The sequence below is a fragment of the Rhinoderma darwinii genome, unplaced genomic scaffold, assembly GCF_050947455.1.
Source record: "Rhinoderma darwinii isolate aRhiDar2 unplaced genomic scaffold, aRhiDar2.hap1 Scaffold_4575, whole genome shotgun sequence".
NCBI lineage: Eukaryota > Metazoa > Chordata > Amphibia > Anura > Rhinodermatidae > Rhinoderma > Rhinoderma darwinii.
Genome location: NW_027463983.1, coordinates 80,034 through 89,278, shown reverse-complemented (window position 1 = coordinate 89,278; position 9,245 = coordinate 80,034). Strand labels below are relative to the sequence as shown.

The window sequence follows — 9,245 nt, the reverse complement described above, 5'->3', positions numbered from 1 at the left end:
ATTATGTCGTTTAGATTTTGTTTCACAATCGATTAAAAAGGACTATGGATTAAAGCATTTAATGTCAATGGCCATTCTAAGCTGAATGTGCCTGCTCTCGTCAGATCGCAGAAGTTACACAGCTTAAGGCCTCGCTAGTACCAGTGTGGGAGACTGTCTGGGAATCCGTGGTGCGGTTGACTTTTAATTATGTCGTTTAGATTTTGTTTCACAATCGATTAAAAAGGACTATTGATTAAAGCATTTAATGTCAATGGCCATTCTAAGCTGAATGTGCCTGCTCTTGTTAGATCGCAGAACTTACACAGCTTAACGCCTCGCTAGTACCAATGTGGGAGACTGTCTGGGAATCCGTGGTGCGGTTGACTTTTTATTATGTCGTTTAGATTTTGTTTCACAATAGATTAAATAGGACTATGGATTAAAGCATTTAACGTCAATGGCCATTCTAAGCTGAATGTGCCTGCTCTCATCAGATCGCAGAAGTTACACAGCTTAAGGCCTCGCTAGTACCAGTGTGGGAGACTGTCTGGGAATCCGTGGTGCGGTTGAATTTTTATTATGTCGTTTAGATTTTGTTTCACAATCGATTAAAAAGGACTATGGATTAAAGCATTTAACGTCAATGGCCATTCTAAGCTGAATGTACCTGCTCTCGTCAGATCGCAGAAGTTACACAGCTTAAGGCCTCGCTAGTACCAGTGTGGGAGACTGTCTGGGAATCCGTGGTGCGGTTGACTTTTTATTATGTCGTTTAGATTATGTTTCACAATCGATTAAAAAGGACTATGGATTAAAGCATTTAATGTCAATGGCCATTCTAAGCTGAATGTGCCTGATCTCGTCAGATCGCAGAAGTTACACAGCTTAAGGCCTCGTTAGTACCAGTGTGGGAGACTGTCTGGGAATCCGTGGTGTGGTTGACTTTTTATTATGTCGTTTAGATTTTGTTTCACAATCGATTAAAAAGGACTATGGCTTAAAGCATTTAATGTCAATGGCCATTCTAAGCTGAATGTCCCTGCTCTCGTCAGATCGCAGAAGTTACACAGCTTAAGGCCTCGCTAGTACCAGTGTGGGAGACTGTCTGGGAATCCGTGGTGCGGTTGACTTTTTATTATGTTGTTTAGATTTTGTTTCACAATAGATTAAATAGGACTATGGATTAAGGTTTTTAATGTCAATGGCGATTCTAAGCTGAATGTGCCTGCTCTCGTCAGATCGCAGAAGTTACACAGCTTAAGGCCTCGCTAGTACCAGTGTGGGAGACTGTCTGGGAATCCGTGGTGCGGTTGACTTTTTATTATGTCGTTTAGATTTTGTTTCACAATCGATTAAAAAGGACTATGGATTAAAGCATTTAACGTTAATGGCCATTCTAAGCTGAATGTGCCTGCCCTCGTCAGATCGCAGAAGTTACACAGCTTAAGGCCTCGCTAGTACCAGTGTGGGAGACTGTCTGGGAATCCGTGGTGCGGTTGACTTTTTATTATGTCGTTTAGATTTTGTTTCACAATCGATTAAAAAGGACTATGGATTAAAGCATTTAATGTCAATGGCCATTCTAAGCTGAATGTGCCTGCTCTCGTCAGATCGCAGAAGTTACACAGCTTAAGGCCTCGCTAGTACCAGTGTGGGAGACTGTCTGGGAATCCGTGGAGCGGTTGAATTTTTATTATGTCGTTTAGATTTTGTTTCACAATCGATTAAAAAGTACTATGGATTAAAGCATTTAATGTCAACGGCCATTCTAAGCTGAATGTCCCTGCTCTCGTCAGATTGCAGAAGTTACTCAGCTTAAAACCTCGCTAGTACCAGTGTGGGAGACTGTCTGGGAATCCGTGGTGCGGTTGACTTTTTATTATGTTGTTTAGATTTTGTTTCACAATCGATTAAAAAGGACTATGGATTAAAGCGTTTAATGTCGATGGCCATTCTAAGCTGAATGTGCCTGCTCTCGTCAGATCGCAGAAGTTACACAGCTTAAGGCCTCGCTAGTACCAGTGTGGGAGACTGTCTGGGAATCCGTGGTGCGGTTTACTTTTTATTATGTCGTTTAGATTTTGTTTCACAATAGATTAAATAGGACTATGGATTAAGGCTTTTAATGTCAACGGCCATTCTAAGCTGAATGTGCCTGCTCTCATCAGATCGCAGAAGTTACACAGCTTAAGGCCTCGCTAGTACCAGTGTGGGAGACACTCTGGGAATCCGTGGTGCGGTTGACTTTTTATTATGTTGTTTAGATTTTGTTTCACAATAGATTAAATAGGACTGTGGATTAAAGCATTTAACGTCAATGGCCATTCTAAGCTGAATATACCTACTCTCGTCAGATCGCAGAAGTTACACAGCTTAAGGCCTCGCTAGTACCAGTGTGGGAGACTGTCTGGGAATTCGTGGTGCGGTTGAATTTTTATTATGTCGTTTAGATTTTGTTTCACAATCGATTAAAAAGGACTATGGATTAAAGCATTTAATGTCAATGGCCATTCTAAGCTGAATGTCCCTGCTCTCGTCAGATCGCAGAAGTTACACAGCTTAAGGCCTCGCTAGTATCAGTGTGGGAGACTGTCTGGGAATCCGTGGTGCGGTTGACTTTTTATTATGTCGTTTAGATTTTGTTTCACAATCGATTAAAAAGGACTATGGATTAAAGCATTTAATATCAATGGCCATTCTAAGCTGAATGTGCCTGCCCTCGTCGGATCGCAGAAGTTACGCAGCTTAAGGCCTCGCTAGTACCAGTGTGGGAGACTGTCTGGGAATCCGTGGTGCGGTTGACTTTTTATTATGTCGTTTCGATTTTGTTTCACAATAGATTAAATAGGACTATGGATTAAAGCATTTAACGTCAATGGCCATTCTAAGCTGAATGTGCCTGCTATCGTCAGATCGCAGAAGTTACATAGCTTAATGCCTTGCTAGTACCAGTGTGGGAGACTGTCTGGGAATCCGTGGTGCGATTGACTTTTTATTATGTCGTTTAGATTTTGTTTCACAATCGATTAAAAAGGACTATGGATTAAAGCATTTAATGTCAATGGCCATTCTAAGCTGAATGTGCCTGCTCTCGTCAGATCGCAGAAGTTACACAGCTTAAGGCCTCGCTAGTACCAGTGTGGGAGACTGTCTGGGAATCCGTGGTGCGCTTGACTTTTTATTATGTCGTTTAGATTTTGTTTCACAATAGATTAAATAGGACTATGGATTAAAAGATTTAACGTCAATGGCCATTCTAAGCTGAATGTGCCTGCTCTCGTCAGAACACAGAAGTTACACAGCTTAAGGCCTCGCTAGTACCAGTGTGGGAGACTGTCTGGGAATCCGTGGTGCGGTTGATTTTTTATTATGTCGTTTAGATTTTGTTTCACAATCGATTAAAAAGGACTATGGATTAAAGTATTTAATGTCAATGGCCATTCTAAGCTGAATGTCCCTGCTCTCGTCAGATCACAGAAGTTACACAGCTTAAGGCCTCGCTAGTACCAGTGTGGGAGACTGTCTGGGAATCCGTGGTGCGGTTGACTTTTTATTATGTTGTTTAGATTTTGTTTCACAATAGATTAAATAGGACTATGGATTAAGGCTTTTAATGTCAATGGCCATTCTAAGCTGAATGTGGCTGCTCTCGTTAGATTGCAGAAGTAACACGGCTTAACGCCTCGCTAGTACCAGCGTGGGAGACTGTCTGGGAATCCATGGTGCGGTTGACTTTTTATTATGTCGTTTAGATTTTGTTTCACAATAGATTAAATAGGACTATGGATTAAAGCATTTAACGTCAATGGCCATTCTAAGCTGAATGTGCCTGCTCTCGTCAGATCGCAGAAGTTACACAGCTTAAGGCCTCGCTAATACCAGTGTGGGAGACTGTCTGGGAATCCGTGGTGCAGTTGAATTTTTATTATGTCGTTTAGATTTTGTTTCACAATCGATTAAAAAGGACTATGGATTAAAGCATTTAATGTCAATGGCCATTCTAAGCTGAATGTCCCTGCTCTCGTCAGATCGCAGAAGTTACACAGCTTAAGGCCTCGCTAGTACGAGTGTGGGAGACTGTCTGGGAATCCGTGGTGCAGTTGACTTTTTATTATGTCGTTTAGATTTTGTTTCACAATCGATTAAAAAGGACTATGGATTAAAGCATTTAATGTCAATGGCCATTCTAAGCTGAATGTGCCTGCTCTCGTCAGATCGCAGAAGTTACACAGCTTAAGGCCTCGCTAGTACCAGTGTGGGAGACTGTCTGGGAATCCGTGGTGCGGTTGACTTACTGTTATGTCGTTTAGATTTTGTTTCACAATCGATTAAAAAGGACTATGGATTAAAGCATATAAAGTCAATGGCCATTCTAAGCTGACTGTGCCTGCTCTCGTCAGATCGCAGAAGTTACACAGCTTAAGGCCTCGCTAGTACCAGTGTGGGAGACTGTCTGGGAATCCGTGGTGCGGTTGACTTTTTATTATGTCGTTTCGATTTTGTTTTACAATCGATTAAAAAGGACTATGGATTAAAGCATTTAATGTCAGTGGCCATTCTAAGCTGAATGTGCCTGCTCTCGTCAGATCACAGAAGTTACACAGCTTAAGGCCTTGCTAGTACCAGTGTGGGAGACTATCTGGGAATCCGTGGTGCGGTTGGCTTTTTATTATGTTGTTTAGATTTTGTTTCACAATAGATTAAATAGGACTATGGATTAAGGCTTTTAATGTCAATGGCCATTCTAAGCTGAATGTGCCTGCTCTCGTCAGATCGCAGAAGATACACAGCTTAAGGCCTCGCTAGTACGAGTGTGGGAGACTGTCTGGGAATCATTGGTGCGGTTGACTTTTTATTATGTCGTTTAGATTTTGTTTCACAATAGATTAAATAGGACTATGGATTAAAGCATTTAACGTCAATGGCCATTCTAAGCTGAATGTGCCTGCTCTCGTCAGATCGCAGAAGTTACACAGCTTAAGGCCTCGCTAGTACCAGTGTGGGAGACTGTCTGGGAATCCGTGGAGCGGTTGAATTTTTATTATGTCGTTTAGATTTTGTTTCACAATCGATTAAAAAGGACTATGGATTAAAGCATTTAATGTCAATGGCTATTCTAAGCTGAATGTCCCTGCTCTCGTCAGATCGCAGAAGTTACACGGCTTAAGGCCTCGCTAGTACCAGTGTGGGAGACTGTCTGGGAATCCGTGGTGCGGTTGACTTTTTATTATGTCGTTTAGATTTTGTTTCACAATCGATTAAAAAGGACTATGGATTAAAGCATTTAATGTCAATGGCCAGTCTAAGCTGAATGTGCCTGCTCTTGTTAGATCGCAGAACTTACACAGCTTAACGCCTCGCTAGTACCAATGTGGGAGACTGTCTGGGAATCCGTGGTGCGGTTGACTTTTTATTATGTCGTTTAGATTTTGTTTCACAATAGATTAAATAGGACTATGGATTAAAGCATTTAACGTCAATGGCCATTCTAAGCTGAATGTGCCTGCTCTCGTCAGATCGCAGAAGTTACACAGCTTAAGGCCTCGCTAGTACCAGTGTGGGAGACTGTCTGGGAATCCGTGGTGCGGTTGACTTTTTATTATGTCGTTTAGATTTTGTTTCACAATCGATTAAAAAGGACTATGGATTAAAGCATTTAATGTCAATGGCCATTCTAAGCTGAATGTCCCTGCTCTCGTCAGATCGCAGAAGTTACACAGCTTAAGGCCTCGCTAGTACCAGTGTGGGAGACTGTCTGGGAATCCGTGGTGCGGTTGACTTTTTGTTATGTCGTTTAGATTTTGTTTCACAATCGATTAAAAAGGACTATGGATTAAAGAATATAATGTCAATGGCCATTCTAAGCTGAATGTGCCTGCTCTCGTCAGATCGCAGAAGTTACACAGCTTAAGGCCTCGCTAGTACCAGTGTGGGAGACTGTCTGGGAATCCGTGGTGCGGTTGACTTTTTATTATGTCGTTTCGATTTTGTTTCACAATCGATTAAAAAGGACTATGGATTAAAGCATTTAATGTCAGTGGCCATTCTAAGCTGAATGTGCCTGCTCTCGTCAGATCGCAGAAGTTACACAGCTTAAGGCCTTGCTAGTACCAGTGTGGGAGACTGTCTGGGAATCCGTGGTGCGGTTGGCTTTTTATTATGTTGTTTAGATTTTGTTTCTCAATAGATTAAATAGGACTATGGATTAAGGCTTTTAATGTCAATGGCCATTCTAAGCTGAATGTGCCTGCTCTCGTCAGATCGCAGAAGTTACACAGCTTAAGGCCTCGCTAGTACGAGTGTGGGAGACTGTCTGGGAATCAGTGGTGCGGTTGACTTTTTATTATGTCGTTTAGATTTTGTTTCACAATAGATTAAATAGGACTATGGATTAAAGCATTTAATGTCAATGGCCATTCTAAGCTGAATGTGCCTGCTCTCGTCAGATCGCAGAAGTTACACAGCTTAAGGCCTCGCTAGTACCAGTGTGGGAGACTGTCTGGGAATCCATGGTGCGGTTGAATTTTTATTATGTCGTTTAGATTTTGTTTCACAATCGATTAAAAAGGACTATGGATTAAAGCATTTAATGTCAATGGCTATTCTAAGCTGAATGTCCCTGCTCTCGTCAGATCGCAGAAGTTACACAGCTTAAGGCCTCGCTAGTACCAGTGTGGGAGACTGTCTGGGAATCCGTGGTGCGGTTGACTTTTTATTATGTCGTTTCGATTTCGTTTCACAATCGATTAAAAAGGACTATGGATTAAAGCGTTTAATGTCAATGGCCATTCTAAGCTGAATGTTCCTGCTCTCGTCAGATCGCAGAAGTTACACAGCTTAAGGCCTCGCTAGTACCATTGTGGGAGACTGTCTGGGAATCTGTGGTGCGGTTGACTTTTTATTATGTCGTTTAGATTTTGTTTCACAATCGATTAAAAAGGACTATGGATTAAAGCATTTAATGTCAATGGCCAGTCTAAGCTGAATGTGCCTGCTCTTGTTAGAACGCAGAACTTACACAGCTTAACGCCTCGCTAGTACCAATGTGGGAGACTGTCTGGGAATCCGTGGTGCGGTTGACTTTTTATTATGTCGTTTAGATTTTGTTTCACAATAGATTAAATAGGACTATGGATTAAAGCATTTAACGTCAATGGCCATTCTAAGCTGAATGTGCCTGCTCTCGTCAGATCGCAGAAATTACACAGCTTAAGGCCTCGCTAGTACCAGTGTGGGAGACTGTCTGTGAATCCGTGGTGCGGTTGACTTTTTATTATGTCGTTTAGATTTTGTTTCACAATCGATTAAAAAGGACTATGGATTAAAGCATTTAATGTCAATGGCCATTCTAAGCTGAATGTGCCTGCTCTCGTCAGATCGCAGAAGTTACACAGCTTAAGGCCTTGCTAGTACCAGTGTGGGAGACTGTCTGGGAATCTGTGGTGCGGTTGACTTTTTATTATGTCGTTTAGATTTTGTTTCACAATAGATTAAATAGGACTATGGATTAAAGCATTTAATGTCAATGGCCATTCTAAGCTGAATGTGCCTGCTCTCGTCAGATCGCAGAAGTTACACAGCTTAAGGCCTCGCTAGTACCAGTGTGGGAGACTGTCTGGGAATCCGTGGTGCGGTTGACTTTTTATTATGTCGTTTAGATTTTGTTTCACAATAGATTAAATAGGACTATGGATTAAAGCATTTAATGTCAATGGCCATTCTAAGCTGAATGTGCCTGCTCTCGTCAGATCGCAGAAGTTACACAGCTTAAGGCCTCGCTAGTACCAGTGTGGGAGACTGTCTGGGAATCCGTGGTGCGGTTGATTTTTTATTATGTCGTTTAGATTTTGTTTCACAATCGATTAAAAAGGACTATGGATTAAAGCATTTAATGTCAATGCCCATTCTAAGCTGAATGTCCCTGCTCTCGTCAGATCACAGAAGTTACACAGCTTAAGGCCTCGCTAGTACCAGTGTGGGAGACTGTCTGGGAATCCGTAGTGCGGTTGACTTTTTATTATGTTGTTTAGATTTTGTTTCACAATAGATTAAATAGGACTATGGATTAAGGCTTTTAATGTCAATGGTCTTTCTAAGCTGAAAGTGCCTGCTCTCGTCAGATCGCAGAAGTTACACAGCTTAAGGCCTCGCTAGTACCAGTGTGGGAGACTGTCTGGGAATCCGTGGTGCGCTTGACTTTTTATTATGTCGTTAAGATTTTGTTTCACAATAGATTAAATAGGACTATGGATTAAAGGATTTAACGTCAATGGCCATTCTAAGCTGAATGTGCCTGCTCTCGTCCGAACGCAGAAGTTACACAGCTTAAGGCCTCGCTAGTACCAGTGTGGGAGACTGTCTGGGAATCCGTGGTGCGGTTGATTTTTTATTATGTCGTTTAGATTTTGTTTCACAATCGATTAAAAAGGACTATGGATTAAAGCATTTAACGTCAATGGCCATTCTAAGCTGAATGTTCCTGCTCTCGTCAGAACGCAGAAGTTACACAGCTTAAGGCCTCGCTAGTACCAGTGTGGTAGACTGTCTGGGTATCCGTGGTGCGGTTGAATTTTTATTATGTCGTTTCGATTTCGTTTCACAATCGATTAAAAAGGACTATGGATTAAAGCAATTAATGTCAATGGCTATTCTAAGCTGAATGTCCCTGCTCTCGTCAGATCGCAGAAGTTACACAGCTTAAGGCCTCGCTAGTACCAGTGTGGGAGACTGTCTGGGAATCCGTGGTGCGGTTGACTTTTTATTATGTCGTTTAGATTTTGTTTCACAATCGATTAAAAAGGACTATGGATTAAAGCATTTAATGTCAATGGCCATTCTAAGCTGAATGTGCCTGCTCTCGTCAGATCGCAGAAGTTACAAAGCTTAAGGCCTCGCTAGTACCAGTGTGGGAGACTGTCTGGGAATCCGTGGTGCGGTTGAATTTTTATTATGTTGTTTAGATTTTGTTTCACAATCGATTAAAAAGGACTATGGATTAAAGCATTTAATGTCAATGGCCATTCTAAGCTGAATGTGCCTGCCCTCGTCAGATCGCAGAAGTTACACAGCTTAAGGCCTCGCTAGTACCAGTGTGGGAGACTGTCTGGGAATCCGTGGTGCGGTTGACTTTTTATTATGTTGTTTAGATTTTGTTTCACAATAGATTAAATAGGACTTTGGATTAAGGCTTTTAATGTCAATGGCCATTCTAAGCTGAATTTGCCTTCTCTCGTTAGAACGCAGAAGTTACACAGCTTAACGCC

General features: G+C 41.8%; 41 pseudogenes; all 41 read left to right on the top strand.

Annotated features, from left to right (window-relative positions):
• The first annotated feature begins 63 nt into the window (after positions 1-63).
• Positions 64-182, top strand: LOC142717971 (5S ribosomal RNA; annotated as a pseudogene).
• Positions 183-435: 253 nt separating this feature from the next.
• LOC142717804 (5S ribosomal RNA) lies at positions 436-554 on the top strand (annotated as a pseudogene).
• A 67-nt stretch (positions 555-621) lies between these two features.
• On the top strand, positions 622-740 carry LOC142717901 (5S ribosomal RNA; annotated as a pseudogene).
• Positions 741-807: 67 nt separating this feature from the next.
• On the top strand, positions 808-926 carry LOC142717862 (5S ribosomal RNA; annotated as a pseudogene).
• A 67-nt stretch (positions 927-993) lies between these two features.
• LOC142718000 (5S ribosomal RNA) lies at positions 994-1,112 on the top strand (annotated as a pseudogene).
• Positions 1,113-1,179: 67 nt separating this feature from the next.
• Positions 1,180-1,298, top strand: LOC142717802 (5S ribosomal RNA; annotated as a pseudogene).
• A 67-nt stretch (positions 1,299-1,365) lies between these two features.
• Positions 1,366-1,484, top strand: LOC142717874 (5S ribosomal RNA; annotated as a pseudogene).
• A 67-nt stretch (positions 1,485-1,551) lies between these two features.
• Positions 1,552-1,670, top strand: LOC142717894 (5S ribosomal RNA; annotated as a pseudogene).
• Positions 1,671-1,923: 253 nt separating this feature from the next.
• LOC142717853 (5S ribosomal RNA) lies at positions 1,924-2,042 on the top strand (annotated as a pseudogene).
• A 67-nt stretch (positions 2,043-2,109) lies between these two features.
• On the top strand, positions 2,110-2,228 carry LOC142717983 (5S ribosomal RNA; annotated as a pseudogene).
• Positions 2,229-2,295: 67 nt separating this feature from the next.
• Positions 2,296-2,414, top strand: LOC142717898 (5S ribosomal RNA; annotated as a pseudogene).
• A 67-nt stretch (positions 2,415-2,481) lies between these two features.
• On the top strand, positions 2,482-2,600 carry LOC142717849 (5S ribosomal RNA; annotated as a pseudogene).
• A 67-nt stretch (positions 2,601-2,667) lies between these two features.
• LOC142717900 (5S ribosomal RNA) lies at positions 2,668-2,786 on the top strand (annotated as a pseudogene).
• A 253-nt stretch (positions 2,787-3,039) lies between these two features.
• Positions 3,040-3,158, top strand: LOC142717839 (5S ribosomal RNA; annotated as a pseudogene).
• A 67-nt stretch (positions 3,159-3,225) lies between these two features.
• Positions 3,226-3,344, top strand: LOC142717857 (5S ribosomal RNA; annotated as a pseudogene).
• A 67-nt stretch (positions 3,345-3,411) lies between these two features.
• LOC142717866 (5S ribosomal RNA) lies at positions 3,412-3,530 on the top strand (annotated as a pseudogene).
• A 253-nt stretch (positions 3,531-3,783) lies between these two features.
• On the top strand, positions 3,784-3,902 carry LOC142717915 (5S ribosomal RNA; annotated as a pseudogene).
• A 67-nt stretch (positions 3,903-3,969) lies between these two features.
• LOC142717856 (5S ribosomal RNA) lies at positions 3,970-4,088 on the top strand (annotated as a pseudogene).
• Positions 4,089-4,155: 67 nt separating this feature from the next.
• LOC142717970 (5S ribosomal RNA) lies at positions 4,156-4,274 on the top strand (annotated as a pseudogene).
• Positions 4,275-4,341: 67 nt separating this feature from the next.
• LOC142717795 (5S ribosomal RNA) lies at positions 4,342-4,460 on the top strand (annotated as a pseudogene).
• Positions 4,461-4,527: 67 nt separating this feature from the next.
• Positions 4,528-4,646, top strand: LOC142717934 (5S ribosomal RNA; annotated as a pseudogene).
• Positions 4,647-4,899: 253 nt separating this feature from the next.
• On the top strand, positions 4,900-5,018 carry LOC142717893 (5S ribosomal RNA; annotated as a pseudogene).
• Positions 5,019-5,085: 67 nt separating this feature from the next.
• On the top strand, positions 5,086-5,204 carry LOC142717843 (5S ribosomal RNA; annotated as a pseudogene).
• Positions 5,205-5,457: 253 nt separating this feature from the next.
• Positions 5,458-5,576, top strand: LOC142717967 (5S ribosomal RNA; annotated as a pseudogene).
• Positions 5,577-5,643: 67 nt separating this feature from the next.
• On the top strand, positions 5,644-5,762 carry LOC142717999 (5S ribosomal RNA; annotated as a pseudogene).
• Positions 5,763-5,829: 67 nt separating this feature from the next.
• Positions 5,830-5,948, top strand: LOC142717966 (5S ribosomal RNA; annotated as a pseudogene).
• Positions 5,949-6,015: 67 nt separating this feature from the next.
• On the top strand, positions 6,016-6,134 carry LOC142717865 (5S ribosomal RNA; annotated as a pseudogene).
• A 67-nt stretch (positions 6,135-6,201) lies between these two features.
• Positions 6,202-6,320, top strand: LOC142717879 (5S ribosomal RNA; annotated as a pseudogene).
• A 67-nt stretch (positions 6,321-6,387) lies between these two features.
• On the top strand, positions 6,388-6,506 carry LOC142717916 (5S ribosomal RNA; annotated as a pseudogene).
• Positions 6,507-6,573: 67 nt separating this feature from the next.
• On the top strand, positions 6,574-6,692 carry LOC142717818 (5S ribosomal RNA; annotated as a pseudogene).
• Positions 6,693-6,759: 67 nt separating this feature from the next.
• LOC142717807 (5S ribosomal RNA) lies at positions 6,760-6,878 on the top strand (annotated as a pseudogene).
• Positions 6,879-7,131: 253 nt separating this feature from the next.
• Positions 7,132-7,250, top strand: LOC142717819 (5S ribosomal RNA; annotated as a pseudogene).
• Positions 7,251-7,317: 67 nt separating this feature from the next.
• LOC142717829 (5S ribosomal RNA) lies at positions 7,318-7,436 on the top strand (annotated as a pseudogene).
• A 67-nt stretch (positions 7,437-7,503) lies between these two features.
• On the top strand, positions 7,504-7,622 carry LOC142717965 (5S ribosomal RNA; annotated as a pseudogene).
• A 67-nt stretch (positions 7,623-7,689) lies between these two features.
• Positions 7,690-7,808, top strand: LOC142717801 (5S ribosomal RNA; annotated as a pseudogene).
• Positions 7,809-8,061: 253 nt separating this feature from the next.
• Positions 8,062-8,180, top strand: LOC142717905 (5S ribosomal RNA; annotated as a pseudogene).
• A 67-nt stretch (positions 8,181-8,247) lies between these two features.
• LOC142717981 (5S ribosomal RNA) lies at positions 8,248-8,366 on the top strand (annotated as a pseudogene).
• Positions 8,367-8,433: 67 nt separating this feature from the next.
• Positions 8,434-8,552, top strand: LOC142717945 (5S ribosomal RNA; annotated as a pseudogene).
• A 67-nt stretch (positions 8,553-8,619) lies between these two features.
• Positions 8,620-8,738, top strand: LOC142717817 (5S ribosomal RNA; annotated as a pseudogene).
• A 67-nt stretch (positions 8,739-8,805) lies between these two features.
• On the top strand, positions 8,806-8,924 carry LOC142717921 (5S ribosomal RNA; annotated as a pseudogene).
• Positions 8,925-8,991: 67 nt separating this feature from the next.
• On the top strand, positions 8,992-9,110 carry LOC142717835 (5S ribosomal RNA; annotated as a pseudogene).
• Positions 9,111-9,245: the final 135 nt, after the last annotated feature.